The 17,525-nt window shown below is 39.5% G+C and overlaps 1 protein-coding gene across 6 annotated transcripts in view; it reads right to left on the bottom strand.

Annotated features, from left to right (window-relative positions):
- Positions 1 to 9,450, bottom strand: part of CCSER2 (coiled-coil serine rich protein 2) — a 201,533-nt gene extending 192,083 nt beyond the window's left edge. For 3 of the 6 annotated variants that reach the window (XM_043596755.1, XM_043596756.1, XM_043596759.1), the window contains exon 1: positions 9,202 to 9,435. The gene's annotated coding sequence lies outside the window, so the exon portion shown is untranslated. Of the gene's footprint in view, positions 1 to 9,201 lie in introns of all 6 variants that reach the window. The other 3 variants (XM_043596754.1, XM_043596757.1, XM_043596758.1) reach the window with 3 other exon arrangements.
- Positions 9,451 to 17,525: the final 8,075 nt, after the last annotated feature.

Below are 17,525 nucleotides of genomic sequence, written 5' to 3'. Positions count from 1 at the left end.
TCTCGTGATTCACAGGTTCAAGCCCCACATCGGGCTCTGCATTGACAGTGTGGGGCCTGCTTGGGATTCTCTTTCTCCCTCTCTCTCTGCCCCTCTCTGCCTCCCACCCTCCTTCCCTCCCTCCCTCCCTCCCTCTCTAAATAAATAAATAAATAAATAAATAAATAAATAAATAAATAAATATTTTTTATCTCCAGCCCAGACCTCTGCCCTGAACTGCAGACTCATGTATACCTTGTCTGGACAGTATCTCCACTTGGATTGCTAACTTAACATAACCAAAATTAAACTATTTCCCATTTGCTTCTCCTGAAGTCTTCACCATCTTGGCAAATGGCAGCTCCATTTTTTCCAGTTAGTCAGGAAAAAAACAATGAACAGACACATCCAATCCACCATCAAATTCTGTTGGCTTTGATTTCAAAATGTATACAGACTGTAAGCACTTCTCTCAATTCCTGTCTAAAATCGCTATCATCTCCCACTCTGGATTGCTGCTGGAGCGTGCTGAATGATCTCATTATACCCACCCTCAGACATTCTCTACATAACTGTTGAGAGGTCTATTTAAAACAAGTCAAAACTCTTTAAATGCTTCCCACCTTCAGAGTAAAAGCCAAAGTCCTACTGGCCTACAAGGCCATATATCATCTACCATGCACACCTCTCCCAGCACCCTCTATGGCCCCCCACCTCATCTTTCACCAATCATTCCCCCCCAATGCCTCCGCTGATCTACTTGCCACTCCTCAAACAAGACAAGCATGCTTCAGACACGAGACATCTGCACTTGCTTCATCTTCCTCAACTACTCTCTCCCCTAATAGCTGCACAGTTAGATCATCACAATCTCACTTCTTCCATGTTTCTGCTCAAATACCATTCATCACCGCAGCCTTCTCTAACCATCTTACATAAAATAGCAGCATCCTGGGGCGCCTTGATGGCTCAGTCGGTTAAGCCTCCCACTCTTGATTTCAGCTTAGGTCATGATCTCAGTTTGTGAGATCGAGCCCCATGTCAGGCTCTGTGCTAACAGTATGGAGCTTGCTTGGGATTCTCTCTCCCCATCTCCCCTGCTCACCTCCCCCTCAAATAAATAAATAAACATTAAAAAAAATTTTAATAAAAAAAAAAACAGCAGCATCCTCCTTACACGGTCTCTCTGCCTTATTCTGCTTTGCTTTTCTCCACAGTAGTATAATAGCTGACATATTACATATACACTTGTTTATTTTCTGTATCTTGTCATTAGAATGAAAGTTGCACAAGGGCAGAAAAGGCATTTTCTTCACTGCACTATTATTAGCAAGTGCTCAGTGGGTATTTCTTGAATGGATGGATGGCATGAATCAGGAAAATCTAGACTGGTCTCAAAGATTGGGTTGAGCAAATTTACACTGTGGAACTTCTCAAGTCTTGGGAAAATGTTGACTGCAAAAGTGACTATGAAATGAAGAAAATAAACCCTAGAAAAAAATGTAAAATAAGAATAAAAGGAAGAGTAAGGAAAAAAAAAATGGCCATCTCTGCCTCCCCACTCTCTGTAAAGAAATATTACCAGGCTATGTTTCCTATAACCTGGCCTATCAACTCAGATCAAAGTATCACCAGACCCATCCTACACTTAAACAGCTGTTACGAATAGTTCCTGCTTTTCTAAACTATGGTTGTCAGAGAAAAGTGTAACTGCCAACCATAACACTGTCTGCCAAGACATAATGGTCAGCGAAAGCTCTCAAATTTCCCCAAAGCACTCAGGCTGCAACCAAATATCATTAATATGATGACAACAACAATTCAAAGTACCTTCTGGTGTCTGCCTATCTTAGTTGTCCCTAGTGTATTCACTAGGGGGTCAGTCATCAAAGACTGTGTTATCTTGATATGGTGGGGAGAAGGGTATGGGGGAGGAAGGAAGGGGGGAAGGGAGAGAAAGAAACAGAGAGAAAAGGAGGAGAGGGAGAGAGAGAGAGGGAATGAATGAGAATTAATTCAAAGAAACATGACCTACATTTATTTTTTGTATTTTACAGAGATGTAGATTGCCAGGGAATAAAAAGCATCTACTAAGCTACAAAGGTATCACCATTACAGAAGGACCAAAACCCTGAGACATCCAGCATTCCTTAGCTAAAGAGCTGTCTTGCATTTCCCATCCCCACACACAGAACTGAAGATATAGGGCAGGAGGCCATGCCAAATTGGACAGTTGGGAACAGTGATTGTGGAGAGGAGGGCAGTAACAACTAAAGTAAGGCAGGGAAGAGAAAAGTAATTAGCCATTTTTTTTTTCTCTTTTCCCCTTCCCATCATACTTACCAAGTATAAAAACCAGCCAGATGAAAACTGGGAAGAAAAAAGCAGCAAGTTAAGAATAAGGATGCTTTGAAGCAAATAATAGCAGAAGAAATCAAGTACAAATTCCTTTCCTAAGTGGCTCTTTGAAAACCAATCATATGAAATGTTAGGAAATGACCAAGGAAATTTAAAACAAGCCCCCACACCTTAGATAACTATAAAACAGTACAAAGAGAACAAAGATTATTAATTATTTGGAATGATGATCCTGGAGCATTTTTAAGATCAACAATCCTCAAAGATGGTCCAACAATCAAACTGATCAACATGGAAAAGTAAACAGGTGAAAAACTTCAGCTTTCATGAATCCAGTCTTTAAGAATCCTCTGGCTTCTCTGGGGCGCCTGGGTGGCTCAGTTGGTTGGGCGATCGACTTTGGCTCAGGTCATGATCTCGCAGTGAGTTGAGCCCCGTGTCAGCTCTGTGCTGACAGCTCAGAGCCTGGAGCCTACTTCAGATTCTGTGTCTCCCCCTCTCTCTACCCCTGCTCATGCTCTGTGTCTATCAATAACATACAAATGTTAAAAAAAATGTTTTAATAAAAATAAAAATAGTAATAATCCTCAGGCTTCTCGAGGGGAAAGTAGGCAATGGGTATTGAGGAGGGCACTTGTTAGGGTGAGCACTGGGTGTTGTATGGAAACCAATTTATCAAGAAAGAAGGAAAGAAAGAAAGAAAGAAAGAAAGAAAGAAAGAAAGAAAGAAAGAAAGAAAAGAAGAGAAGAGAAAAGAAAAGAAAAGAAAAGAAAAGAAAAGAAAAGAAAAAAAGAAAAGAAAAGAAAAGAAAAGAAAATCCTCTGGCTTCTCAATGGTTTCAAATCTCAAAACAACCAATCAGAAGTCTTGAAAGTCAGAGGAGTAACTCTGGGGGCATGCAAAAAAAGCAATCAACTCAGCAGAGAAGAAATGAAATGTCACGTATTATACCTAACATACTGATTTGTCAATCGACTTAAAAAGAAAGGAGGGTTCGGATTGGTTGCTCTCAATAGGCTGAGTCATGTCCCAGCATCAGCACCAGTAGCAGGCAGATGTTAGAAGCTAAAAGAAGCAGGAGACCATAGGATACTCTGAGAAAGTGTGGAAGGAAAAAGTGGGTAGCAAAGTAAAGACAACTTAGCTCTATATAACCGCTGGTCATCAGCATATCACAGTGGGACACAACAACCAGAATTGTTTGTAGCCTGAAGTGGCACTTTGTATTTACTTTTGTGCTAATACTTCCCTCTCCGTAACACTCCTCCCCCATCTGGCACTGATGGGTCTCCCTGCTCCTCCCTGGCAGTTGTCACTTTCTAGAGCTCCTCTTCCTCCATCCATTCTTTGATTTAGGTGATTTGGTGTTTCCCACCCCCACTTCAGTCTCCTGCCCTCTTCCTGTATTAGTTCATCCTGTATTAGTTCATGCCTTCTACTCAGTCCCTGTCCTTGAAAAGTACACAATCCAGTGGCGGAGGTAGATGCGTCACTAGATTAGATGCAAATACATCACAGTCAATGCCATAAAAGAAATATGACAAAGTGTTTGAAGCACATATTCATCTGTCATTACCCTACTGCATATCTTCCAAATCAACACTCCAGCTTCCTACTCTCTTGTAAATCAGTTACTAAGTCCTGTATCTTTCCATAAAATCTCCTGATCTCCAAATACACTTTGCAGTTCAGGCTTTATTTCTCCTATGACCTATTGCAACCACTTCCTATCAGAAACACAATTCAATATATTTCCACACCGCCACATCAGCCAACTCCCTAAAAGACAAACCCTATCATCCCCTTACTTTGAAACATCTAATATCATTCCAATGCCTATGAGATAAAGTTCGAATCCTTAGCACAAAAAATAAGATAATACACTTCTCAAACACACCCTTTTAAAGATAGACAGACTAAGCTCCAGTTCCACTGCTTACTAGCTGTGTTACCTTTGGCAGGTCACTTTACCTCTCTAAGCTTCCTCATTTGCAAAGTGAGGATATGAAGAACCTACCTCTTACAGTTGTTACCGGAATCAAGAAAGCAACTCCAAGCCAAGTACCACAACAGTAGCCAGCATTCAACCAATGTTAACTATTACCCTGGGATATCTCATCTATCTAGCATGTCTCACTCCCCAAAGGATGCAGATAACCAAAGTTTTACTCTCATATATTTTACAATGATTAACAAACAGTAAGAGTTAAATCAGAAATGACCTTCTGGTTAACCATGACCTAACAGAAACTTCATTTAACCAAAATACACTTTCCTAAAATTTTTGCTTTGTCAAAATTTACTATAACTTATTTAGAAACAAGTACCCATTTACAAAAAACAAAACAAAATAAAAAAACTAGCTTTGTTTTGTTTCCTATTCAAGTTCAGGAAGAAAAAAAAAGCTGCAACTTACCAATAGAAACTCACTTAGAGATTTTTAAGAATGTGATTCTCTATAGTATTAAACCACATAAACTAAATTCAATCTCAACTGCATGTATAATTTTCTAAAGATATACACATGTAACAAAACAAACTCAAGAAGCTTAAGAAAATACAAGTGTGCATCAGATGATGGAGTGACATTCATTCTCAGACTTCACAATCAAAAGATGAAATCACGAAAATTTTTTGTAAGTCAGTGACTTTTAATAATTTTCAAAACTGCTGGGACGCCTGGGTGGCTCAGTCAGTTGGGCATACGATTTCGGCTCAGGTCATGATCTCGCGATTTGTGAGTTTGAGCCCCACATCGGGCTCTGTGCTGACAGCTCAGAGCCTGGAGCCTGCTTTGGATTCTGTGTCTCTCCCTCTCTCTGCCCCTCCCATGCTCTTGCTCTGTCTCTCTATAATAAATAAATGTTAAAAAAATTTTTTTTAAATAATAATAATTTTAAAAACTGCCAAATTCACAATAATAACAAAACAGATCAGAAACATTTTAGGAGACTCATATTTATGATGTTAAGTGATAATGAAAATCGGTAAAAAGATTCCAATAAACTTATGGGCAAAGGACAAACAATTCATACACTTGATCTTAGCCAAAAGGCCGAGAAGCAATTCAAACAATTCATACAAAGGAGAAAGTAAAACCAGAAAAATACTGCATTTGCTTTTCTATTGTGAATAGTTATGTTAGGCAGTAGACAGATGTTAAGCAGTAGGTAGTCTTACACCTATTTAAAAAAAAAAAAAACTTTTAAAACAAAAACCTATAAAAGTATGACAAAACTGGTCAACTAAACAGCAAGAGGCAATGTAAATCAATTAAAAAAAAAAAAAAAAACCTTTCATGGCACTTGGGTGGCTCAGTCTCTTAAGCATCTGACTTCAGCTCAGGTCATTATCTCAGGGTTTGTGAGTTCGAGTCCCATGTTGGGCTCCATGCTGATAGTGCTTCATGCTGACAGTGTAGGGCCTGCTTGGGATTCTCTCTCTCCCTCTCTCTCTGCCTCTCCCCCATCTTCTCTCTTTCTTTCTTTCTCTCTCAAAATAAATAAACTTTTAAAAAGTAAAAATAATAAATAAATAAATCTTTCAGAAATAAATTCGGCAATATTTTCCAAAAGTGACAAAAACTTTCAGACCCTCTGACCTTGTAATTCACCCTCCTGGGTCTTTAGCCTAAAGGAAAGAAGCAAAACATAGCACAGCTATATGATAACTGTTTTACTTGCAAAGCAAGAAATAACTTGGATGTGCAACTAGTATAAATAAGTAACTCAATTCACTGCAACATTGTAAAATTTAAATGTGCAAAAATTATAGCAAAAATAAAACATTAAATATGAAAGCAATATTAAACATTACGCTTTGATTATAGTATAAAATCACATATATATGGTGAAAAATAAAAAATAAACGTTTATTTTTTTTATTTCTTTCATCATTAAGTTGTTTGTAAAATAAAAATCCTATTGGAATTGATCAGGCCCACTACAGTAAGTACACATTTCAGAAGCCTAAAACCACAAGCATCAATTTTTTTCCCAAAAAACCTATCACATAGACGAGTAATCAGATAGGTTCTTCTCACATACAGACTAGCCACACATGTAATTTTAGCCATGCTATTAGCCATCTGTAACCTTATTATATTAAAATCTCATTTTACCATCAAAACGTAACTGTATGAGGAATCTCCATATGGTGAGCAGAAGCCGCTTGTTATGGGGCATCTGGAGAGAGAGCCCCAAGCACTGAGGTTAAAAACTATCCAGCCAAGCAGAGTAGTGAAGGTTAGGTTTCTCCTCTATCCCCAAATGAATTATCATGTTTCTCACCACTCAAGGGCTCTAAGTTTCTAAGAGTGGCAGCTAAGCATTCAAGGAGGGAGAAAATATAAGCCGATTTGTTCTCCTTCTGAAAAATTGGCAGCTTCCTCATTTTCCCCCTAAAGCACCATGAAGGAATGAAAAATACACAAGCATGAGGTCTGAGGATGTGGGGTCCCAGTGACTCTAAACAACCTAAATAAGACACTTGCCCTTTCGAGCATCAGTTGTTTAATGGGTAAAATTTTTTAAGCTGAAGCGAATAATTCGTTAATTCTTTCAAGTTCAACATTCTATTAATAGACCCCCTTTACTAATACATGTCTATGCCTCTCAAAACCTTCCACTCAAAATTGTAGAACAATTATTAAGACTTATAATTAGGAAACTGAGAGCAAAGGTAAAATACACAAATAGTCAAAAGGCTCGAATTGTATCCCAGCTCTGTCCTTTTCTACCTGCAAGACCTGGGGCAAATCACTTTGCCTCAAAATAAACTCTTAAAATTAAAGAAGCAGGAATCCTTACTGGCCATGCCTTTTTTAGTCTTGCATTATAAAATGTATTGGTTTTTTGCTGTCATCACTAGGATTTCATTCCCAATCAGCAACAATTTTGACTGTCTTCATGGAAATTTAAAGGTATCTTATGCATTCATCTTTTCCATGTTTTCCGATATTGAAAGAGATCGTTCACAAAGTCTGCCTATCTTAAACTTACATTTAAGATCAAGAGCATTCCTCAAAAATGTAATCAATAAATAGTTTTTGAGTACCTGTGCCACATAACAGTAAATGTTAGCATTGAAGGAACCCAAAGGTCTGATGGAGACAGACATAAAAACAAATTATTACTAACTGACAGATGCTAAACGAAGAATGCATGATGTAGTACTGGATCGGTCAAGACAGGGGGATAAGATTTCTGGACCATTTTCAGAGGTGATGTTTTCGGTAGATCTTGAAGAGCAAATTGTTTACTAAGTAGAGAAGAAGTCTCAATAGAGAGAACAGTGTAAAACCACAAAGGAAGATGTCATCTTCAGAGAACTCTTAAGTAGTGTCTGTATGCAGAGGAGAGCAAAATGGCAGAAATGAAATTAGAAACGTTCACAAGTTATCAGAAATCTCAAAGGACTTTGACTTTTATCAAATACAGATTATGTACAGTCACTGACGGACTTTTACACAGGGAATCAAAGTCCCCTTCTATTTAGCATACAAAGGAGTTGAGTTGGCAACAAACAAACAAATGCAGGTCTCGATATGGAAATATAGAATAAATGGTTGTTGTTTTAAATGAAGAGTGCCTGCTCTCAGGATGGCTTCTAGCGGTTTCTTACCATGAAGTTTCTTTACACGGAAGTAAAAGAATATGAATTGTGGCTAAAAGGGTCTTAAGAAAGTGTGTGTGTTTTGCCTAAAGAGAATACTAAAGAAAATAACCAAATAACACTAAAGAGCTTTAATAAATCTCAAGAGGCAAACCGTAATAATGTCTGAGAAGACTAAGTACAGGCAAAACATTCAAGAATGTTTAAATCTTTACCTTATACTGATTGCAGATAAAACCAAGTTTTGTGCAGGAGGAGGGTATCTTAAATTCCTTTTGGTTAAAGAGCTGTCCCCACCAAAATCTTTAGTCTACAAGAGGATTTTTGTGTGTGTGTGACTGGCAAAATTAGTTCCATTATATTTTAATTCTCAGGAGAAAAAGAGAAAAGGAATGCTTTTTCAAATGGCTATTCTGAAAGGTCTGAAGCTCAATTCAGCTCACCAATGAGAGTGAAATATCCACATTTCAATCTGTGACCACGAAGAGTCCCTGCATCAGTAATTGCCACACGGCTAAGGCCTAGTGTTGGAACAGCAAGCCTAATTGGCTGGGTAGCCTACAAAGATGAATTTGCAATTATTGAAATTCAAACTCAAGCTTAGCCACTAACGACTACCTCAAAGGAGTCATTCTTCCTTTTACTTTGATAAAAAAAAAAAAATAGGTACATAAAAAACATATACATATATATATATGTATATGTCCGTATGTATGTATAAAAACAGCAGATGTCAAAAGGAGAGAGAAGCAGCATCTGAACCCATGGCAATGGTGTGGTCCATCAAAGTTTGATCTAAGGATGTGTTTTAAGGTGTGTCTTTGTTTTGGCCCAGCAATTAAAAAAACAAACAACAACAACAAAAAAAACCCCAACAGTCATTCGGGGCACCCGGGTACTTTCCCCCTGTCAACCCTCGCAAGCATCCTGGCTCTGAAATCACTGGGTAACTTGGCCTCGCCCTGATTTCTCCTAAGAGAAAGGCGCACCCCCAGCGCCTGAGGCCCCGTGCCCGCCTGTCACAGCCCGCGGGGTGGGGGGCGTCCGGCCTCTACCCTCCACGCTCGCCCCTCCTCAGGCGGCTTGCGGGGAACTCGAGACGATGCCGGGAGGGCGGGAGGCCTGAGAGTGTCACAGCCTCACCCTAGGTGCCTGGGCCCGAGACTCGCCGCGCCCCCCGCCCAGGGCTGTCGCGGACGCCCGCCCCGCCCCGACTCCGGTCCCGGGTCCCGCCCGACCCCGACTCTCACCGTGCGGAGGTCACGCTGCCTCCCCGGCCGCGGCCCGGCTGCGGGTCGCCCAGTGACCTACGGGCCCAAGGACCGCAGGTGAGGCGAGGGACCGCCCGTCACATCCCCGCCGGCCCCGCAGCCAAACCTGCAGCAGCCAGCATCGCGTCCGCGGCCTGAGGGAGCGCCTGACTCGAGAGACACCGCGCCCCCTCCCTTGGCCGGCACCCGCCTGGACTCCGCCCTCCAGGGCCCGCGCACCGCGCGCGCGCAGCCCCGCCCCCCGGGACCCGCGTGCGCAGGCGCGAGCCTCACGGGGCCAGGCCCCGCCCTCAGATCCGCCCCCGCCGCCCGACTCCGGCCTCAGCCCACCCCTAGCCCCGCCTCCACCCCGCGCCAGAAATCCCCAGGCTCCGCCTTCACTTCGGGACCGCCCCTCTCCACTGACCTTGCTTCTCTGCACCCTGACTCAGGTGTCCGCTAGACTGAACCCGTGATGCCAGCCCTGCAGCTGACCGCTTTAGCCGGGGCCTCGGACTAACATTTGCTGCTTGACCGCGGTCAGACCTGTCAACTCCACCTCCTGACCATGAGAAGTTAGTAGTCTGAGCTTTGGGACTGACATGGGCTCCGCTCCCACCTTTCAGCGGTGTGGACGCTTCCAGCATTTGTGTCCATCCCGATTCCCTGCCCTCCCATGCTCTGGCGCATGCCTGAACCATACACCCAACCTACCACACCAAAACAGGGGATCTTGCTGAGGCTGAGCGGAAGGAAGGGGCAACCCCCAAGTGCTGAGATTTGCGGCACCTCCATGGCGCAATCTGGGTTCCTTTTGCCAGGAACCGCCTTAGAATTCCCATCACCCACAGGCCTGTTCCTTTCCTTTCTTTCTCAGCAGCTGGGCCTGCCTTGAATATCCTGGAGGTCTCCGAGGTCCGGCTAAGTGTTAAAGTCCTGCAAGCTGCACATATGTGACAAATAGACTAGCAGCTCACTGAAATCCTTGTGGGCCAACACTTACCAACAGCTCGACTGCAATAAATAACATTTAAGGAGAATTCTAATGTTTATTGATTGCTTTTAAAATACAATATACATAGTTAGGGAAAAACTATAAATATATATCCCTTAAGTATCTTAAAGTTCTGTAACTCCTTTCATCTCTACTTTTTCTCATGGTCAGAACTGTCCAACATTTTAATTAGCTCTGGATTTTTTTCCTCCAGACTTAGACATTATCATTAGTTTTATACAGTAAACATTTTTTTATAATTACATGTTTACCATTTTTCTTTCTTATTATTTATTGCATTTCATATTTGCTTGGGGATTATACTCCATTTTCTGGAGGTACATCCTTTAGAAGCTATTTTAGTGAAGTCTGCTAATGGTAAATTCTATTAATTTTTTTAGTATGAAACATTGCATTTTATTCTTGAATTAACATGAAGCTAGGGGTAAAATTTAGTATGAGAATCCCCTTCTCCCTTAAATGTTTGATGTTCTGTATTCTAGCTTTTGCTGTTGCTGCTGATAATTTTTGTATTGATTTCTTGTTATTTTGGGTAAAGTATACACTCTGGATGTTTTAAGATAACTTTGATTTTAACATTCTGTAGTTGTATTATTATGTGGCTTACAATAGATTTCATTTTATCTATATTGTGCAGGGTCACCTGAGTGGCTCAGTCAGTTAAGCATCCAACTCTTGATTTCAGCTCAGGTCATGATCTCACACTTGGTGAGATCGAGCCTCACATCAGGCCCTGTGCTGACAGTGCAGAGCCTGCTTGAGATTCTCTCTCCCTCTCTCTTCTCTTCCCCACTCGTGCTCTCTCTCTCTCAAAATAAATAAATGAAAGTAAAAAAAAACCATTTATTATTTATATTGTGCAGTGTTTAATGTGCTTCCTGAAACTATAAATTGAAGTCTATCATTTCTGGCGGAAAGGGGGGGGGTAATTTTTAAATTCCATCGTTTCCTTGCTGATTTTGATGTGATTTGATGTTTGGGTCTGAGAGTAATTGGATAAGAAAGTAATCCTGAGACGTTTTCAGTGCAAAAGGGTGGCTTTATTAAAGCACTGGGACAGGAACTGGGGGCAGAAAAAGCTGCATTACAAAAGTGAGGACTTAATTCTCTAATTTTTTTAATTCTCCATGTGTTAAAGAGAACAGGCCATCCTCTTTTTTAGTAAGAAGTAAGTTTATACATCAAGTCTTGTCCAAGTAATGAAGTGGGACAAGATGGAAGGACTAGAAAAACATGAGTAACTGACTTCTATGTTTACAAGTTAAAGGCATTGTCTGGTGGCTTGTTTTAATTTCTCCTTCTATGCCAACAATTTTATGGTTAGACAAGTAGGGCCAGAGGGCTGAATAAGAACAGAGTAAGTGGCTCCTGTACCAATAACAAAATTGATAAATGAAACTTCCACATCCAGGGTAACCCAGGGCTCCCTTATCTTGATGTCAAAGGAAGCCAGACCAGGCCCGTCATGCCAGATCCTCTGCTCTGGTTCCTGCACTCTGGCAGGAAAGTGAGTTCCTGTCTTCCTCTCTCTCTCTCTGGAGATGAGGATAGTCTCTATTCCAATGTCCTTTTTTCTTACAGACAGGACATGGCCCTGGTGAAGAGCATATGTTTGGACATTCTTTGCTTCAATGTCTGATTTGGCCACACCATACCATGTTCTTTTGTCTGATACTGGCTTTTTCTTTGGCCCCTGGTTAGTCTGGTATTGTGGGGAATCTGTAATAGCAGCAGTCAATGTTTGAGCCTATACTTTACCCTGCAATTTAACTCTCCAGTCCTTTTCCTACCTAAAGGCCATATCTATTGATAGACTCCAGTAGCTACCTCTAGTAGGCACTGGGTGGGGGGTTGAGGACCTAAAACCATTTTAGTCAGTTTTTAAAGATGTCAGGTGCCAACTGACTTATAAAATGTATGTTTAGTATAGTTGTTCCCTCAGGTGAGATTGGGTCCAGATTTGTATATTTACAGATGGCTTCTCTCAAACGACTTTGAAATAGAGCTGGATTCTCTCGTCAGCTCCTTGAGTAAGTTCATGAATTTTATCAAAGTTTACAGGTTTAGCGAATCTTTTTTTCATTCTTTCTATTAAACATGTTATCTTATGGTCTCATCTTTTCCCTTCCCTGTCTATCTTCTTGGTAATTCCATGGTCCTAAAAAAGCAAAGAAGCTCCATTACCAAGAAATAATCCTCCCTGACTCCCAGTGGTGTCCCATGCAGGATATGTCAGAGGTTCCTGGTTTCAAAGAGACCCAAGTGATCTCTCCAACGAAATCACTATGATCAACACCCTGCCTTGTAGAAAGGCATCATTCCCCACTTCCCCATTGCATCCTAGGCTACAAATGGGTGCCAGTGAATGGGCCAAAATGCCACGCCGTGCCATGAAGAACTCATGTTTAACTCATGGTAAATGCACAAAAAAAGTATTACAAGGGACAATTACCCAATTTTGTAATTTAAGTAGTTAGTAGGGGACATTGAAGAAAAAACAGTAAAGACAGAAATCTACCATAATCTAAGTAACCTTCTAATACATGTAGTTCTTATCACTGACTTCCTTAGGAAACGGTCCCCAGTTGAGTAAGGTAACTAACTTCTAGCCAGGGTACTAACTTCCAGCCAAAAGGCACAGGTGGCAGATTGAACCTGAGCAATCAACATGAAAGTGTTCCAATAAGACCGTACTCCTTGAAAAGCCCCTGAAATGAAAGTAAAGGAAGAGAAGTACTCACCAAGTTTGCACCGAGGCTCAGAGTCCAGATGAGTAGACTTGAGCCCCACGTTGGAAAGCAAAATGATGCGATTTGATGTTTGGGTACGAGAGCAAAAGGTCAAAAAGGAATTCTTGAAATGTTTTTGGTGCAAAATGTTTGTTTTATGAAAACACTGGGACTGGACCCATGCAGAAAAAGCTGCATTATAAAGGTGAGGAGTGACTAATTATATGGGGTGTTTTATCTTATGGAGGGGGAAGGTGACATTAGGGCTCCTGGAAATTGAGTCTGTAGATTCCTGGAGGTCTGACTATTACTGTGTTTTTCTTGTAAATCATTAAGACAGTAACAGACTGATGGAGTTTCGTGTCCTGCATGACTGTGATCTTTATCAGTTGACCATTTGCTTTTCCTTTCTTTGTTCTCGGGCAGTCATAAGTGCCTGGGGAATGTCACACATATCCCACTCTCACCTTGGGGGAGGGTAGGTATTGGAGTGTCAGTCTGCCTTTTGCACTCAACTTACCTTTTGTTATCTTCTCAATTTAAAATGCTGCCTTTGTCACATATTACCTTTTCAAATGCAATTGAGTCTATTTCTGGATTTTTAAATTCTGTTTTATTGATCTTTCTTCATACTAATGGACCATTACCAAAATGTTTTAAATATAAAACCTAGCTCCAACTCTTTCCACTGCTCCCTTGTTTTCAGAGGTTTTCTGACTAATTTTGCTCCTCTGTTCCTCAAATTTTACAATCCACTTATGTGGTTTCAGGAAAAAAAAAACCATAATATTTTTATTGGAATTTGTCTGCATTTACAAATAAGGGAGAATTGACATTTCTATGAGATTGTATCTTCCTATCCAGTAACTTAATGTCTTTCCATTTTTTTGCATTCAATTTTATAATTTCTTAATTATTTCATAGCTTTCCTTCTTTGGGTATTATGTGTTATATTTATGCCTTGGTATTTTATGTACTGTAATAAATGAGGATTTCTTTTCTATTATGTCTTCCATTTCTTGTTTGCATGTATGAGGGTCTTTGGGTTTCATATGTTAATTTGATGACTTTGTTACTTTACTAAATTATCTTGTTTGTACTACTTTTCTCATTAATTCTTTGGGACTTTCCTCATATATAATTTGTTCTCTGTAAATAACCCTGGTTAATGCCTCCAATTCTATATAATAGAGGACATAATGACATTATTATTTTGTTCATTACTTTAGCAGAAAAGCTAGTAAGGTGCTAACTTTTGAGGTATGGCATATATATGTGTATATATATGATATATAGATCAATTTTTAGTTTACTGAGTGTTTTGACTTAAAAAAAATACAAATGGATGTGGGATCCTGTCAAATGCCTTTACTATATCTCTAGAAATGCTTACATATTAGTAGATTTTCTAATATTGCTTTCTTTTGCATTCTTGAAATAAACCACACTGGATCACAATGTATCTTTTAAATTTGCTGTTAGAGTCTATATTAAGTTTTTTGCATTGACATTTTTAAATGGTCTATGGTTTCCTTTTAGTAGAATAAAAACCTTTGGAACTTATTCCAAATAAATTTGAAGTTTATTGGAATAAAAATCTGGCAATCTTTGTCAGGTTTGTGATTAATATTATATGTGCTTCCTAAAATGAAATACTCTAAAATAATTTAAGTAACAATGGCATTATCTGATCCTTAAAGATTATATAGAATTCCTTTGTGAAATTCCTTTGTATATTCTTTATGATTCTTTGTGTATTTCTTTCTGTAGAATAACCCATAAGCCTTTTGATTTCTTTTACACTAACTAGTTTTTTAGACTTTCTATCTCTCTATTAGGATAAATTTTGGTAAGTTGTGTTTGCCTAAAAGTATACCTATTTCTCCCAAGTTTTTAAATTTATCTGCACAGAGTTATATGAAATATTTTCTTCTTAAAAATTGTTATTTCTGTTTTTATGCTGTTTCCCCATTCTCACTTCTATTTTTGTATATTTGTGCTCTCTCCCTTTTTTAAAGCTTATATTAGCTAGTGGTTTCTGTATTTTATTGTGTTTTTCAAATAACCAAGTTTTGCATTTATTCTACTCTTTTCTGTTTTCCAAATTATTATTGGTAAGTTTATCTTTATTAATTCCTTTCTTCTTTCTTTCAATTTACTTTATTTTATTCTAGCTTTCCATTTTGGATATTAAATTCATTTATATTTATTTTTTCATCTTAATTGCCCTGGTATTTAAAGCTATAAGTTTTCCTGTGATAACTGCTTTAGCAGTATCACAGAGATTCTGTGTCGTGTTTTCATTACTATCTTTGAGAAATTCTGCTATTTTATTTTTTATTTTTCCCTTTATCCCAGTAGTTGTTTAAGAAAGTGTTTTAACTTAACAGGAAAAGGAAAATTAAAACATTTTAAGAAATTCTGTCATTAATTTCTAAAAGTTTTCTTACATTATGATCAGAGAATGTTATTCATATATTCCTGTTCTTTGGAATTTCTTGAGATTTTCTTGGTGGCCTAATATTTGCTCAATTTTCATGAATGTTCCACATGCACTTTCAAAAATAAAATATATTTTCTTTTTATAGGTACAGAATACAGTATAGTTTTATAGGATATATTAGTTCCCCTTTCTCACTTAACAATGGACAGAAAACAAAAATTGTAAGACATTGGAGGACAACCTTTAACATAGAAGCCAGAGACCCAAACAAATAGACCTAAAAGGAACCAGAAACACTGCAGGAAGAAGAAACTGCCTCCATACTCTCCCCTCCCAAAAACTATAAATAATATGTTCAGAGAAATAAGAAGTCCATATTACATCCATGACGCAACAATAGGTGTTATAAAAAAGAAATGTTCTGAAAACACAAAAGAGCTCTTGAAAATGAAAAAGATACAGCAGCAACGAAAACTCAAGGGATTGAAAATAAAATTGAAAAAATCTCCCAGAAACTGACACAAACAGAAAAATATATTGAGAATAAGACATAAAATGGTTTAATTAGATCTCCTGAAAATTTTCCAATGTTCTCAGATACTAAGAGGAAGCTCCTCACTGCAGATGGTTCACTGTGGGATAAGGGCTTGATAGGCTCTCTCTGAGGCTGGGCAGACAGGGCAAGTGCCTGCCTGTAGTTCCTTTCCCCACTGTACAGCTTGCCCTGGCTATTTGCCTCTGGGATCAGGACAGCACTTCTCTGGTCTGGTATCCTTCCTGGGCACTCCAACAGAACCCCCTATGGACCTCTGCCCCCCATTCACACTATAGACCCTTTCCAGTCTATACACCACAGGTGGGATCATTCACAGATGCGCCAGGCACTGGACCCCAGGACCCAAAGGCCTTCTTCCTGTGTCCTACCCTCAGCCATTTCTTAGGGTGCTGGCTCCAAATCCATCTCTCCTAAAAAACACTCATTTTGCTTCTTCTGTCACAACATGGCTTAAAGTCCTTTCAGGCAAAGCTTCTCAAAAAGGAGTTCTGTTAGCAATGCAGAAGTGTCTGCTAAATTAAGGAAAGCCTATCAAGCCTTAGAAACACAATGGTCCCTCTGCTCCTGCAGTGGGGAGAGGAAATGACTTAATTCTTTCTGGATGAATCATTGTTCCAGACAGTGGGTACAAAGCTACCTATGCTTAAGTACCAAAGATCACAATACAGGTTTAATTTTTATACACTGGAATAAAACACAGAAATCCACAGGGCTCTGAAAACAAATGAGGTAAGTATATATGTACTGATACGGAAAACTACTGGGAAATAAGTTTAAGTGAAAAACCAAGTTTCCCTGTGCTGATGGAGTGTGTGTCTCCAGAGCCTGAACATCTGGCTCTGAATTCTGACTTTGTCACTTGTCATTTATGCTTTGTGAGGCTTTGGGCGAGTTACTTTCTCTGTCCCTCAGTGTTCATACCGGTAAGTGGGGATTAAATGAGGTTGTTATAAAAATAAAATGAGTTGACACATGTAAGCCCTAAGAACAATGCCTGGCATATAGGAAGTGTTAAATAACTAGATACTATAATAATATCTAGATGTTATAATAATAACATGCCCCAATGTATGTAGAAGAAGATGGAAATGAAGATGAAGATGAAAGAGAAGAGGAAAGGGAGAGGAAGAAGAGGAGAGGAAGAAGGACAAGAAGAACAAGAAGAAAAACAAGAAGGAGTAATGAAGTTGTAAATTTATTTAAACCATTATTCAGGTATGCAGATATATTAGTTTGCTATGGCTGCCATAAGCACCACAGACTGTGTAGCTTATACAACAGAATGTGTTTTCCCACAGTTCTGGGGGCCGAAAGCCCAACATCAAGGTGTCGGCAGTGTTGGTTTCTTCCGAAACCTCTCTCCTTGGCTTGTACAGGGCGGTCTTCTCCCTGTGTCTCCACATGGTCATCCTCTGTGTCTGTGTCCTAATTTCCTCTTTTTATAAGCACACACATTATATTGGATTAGGGCCCACAGTAATGGTTCCATGTTAACTTAATCACCACTTGAAATACCCCGTCTCCAAATACAGTCACGTTCTGAGGTCTTGAGGGTTAGGAATTCGACATATGAATTTTAAG

This window comes from Prionailurus bengalensis, chromosome D2, assembly GCF_016509475.1.
Source record: "Prionailurus bengalensis isolate Pbe53 chromosome D2, Fcat_Pben_1.1_paternal_pri, whole genome shotgun sequence".
NCBI lineage: Eukaryota > Metazoa > Chordata > Mammalia > Carnivora > Felidae > Prionailurus > Prionailurus bengalensis.
Note: the sequence above shows the minus strand (reverse complement) of the source record. Positions and strands in the feature narration are given on the sequence as shown.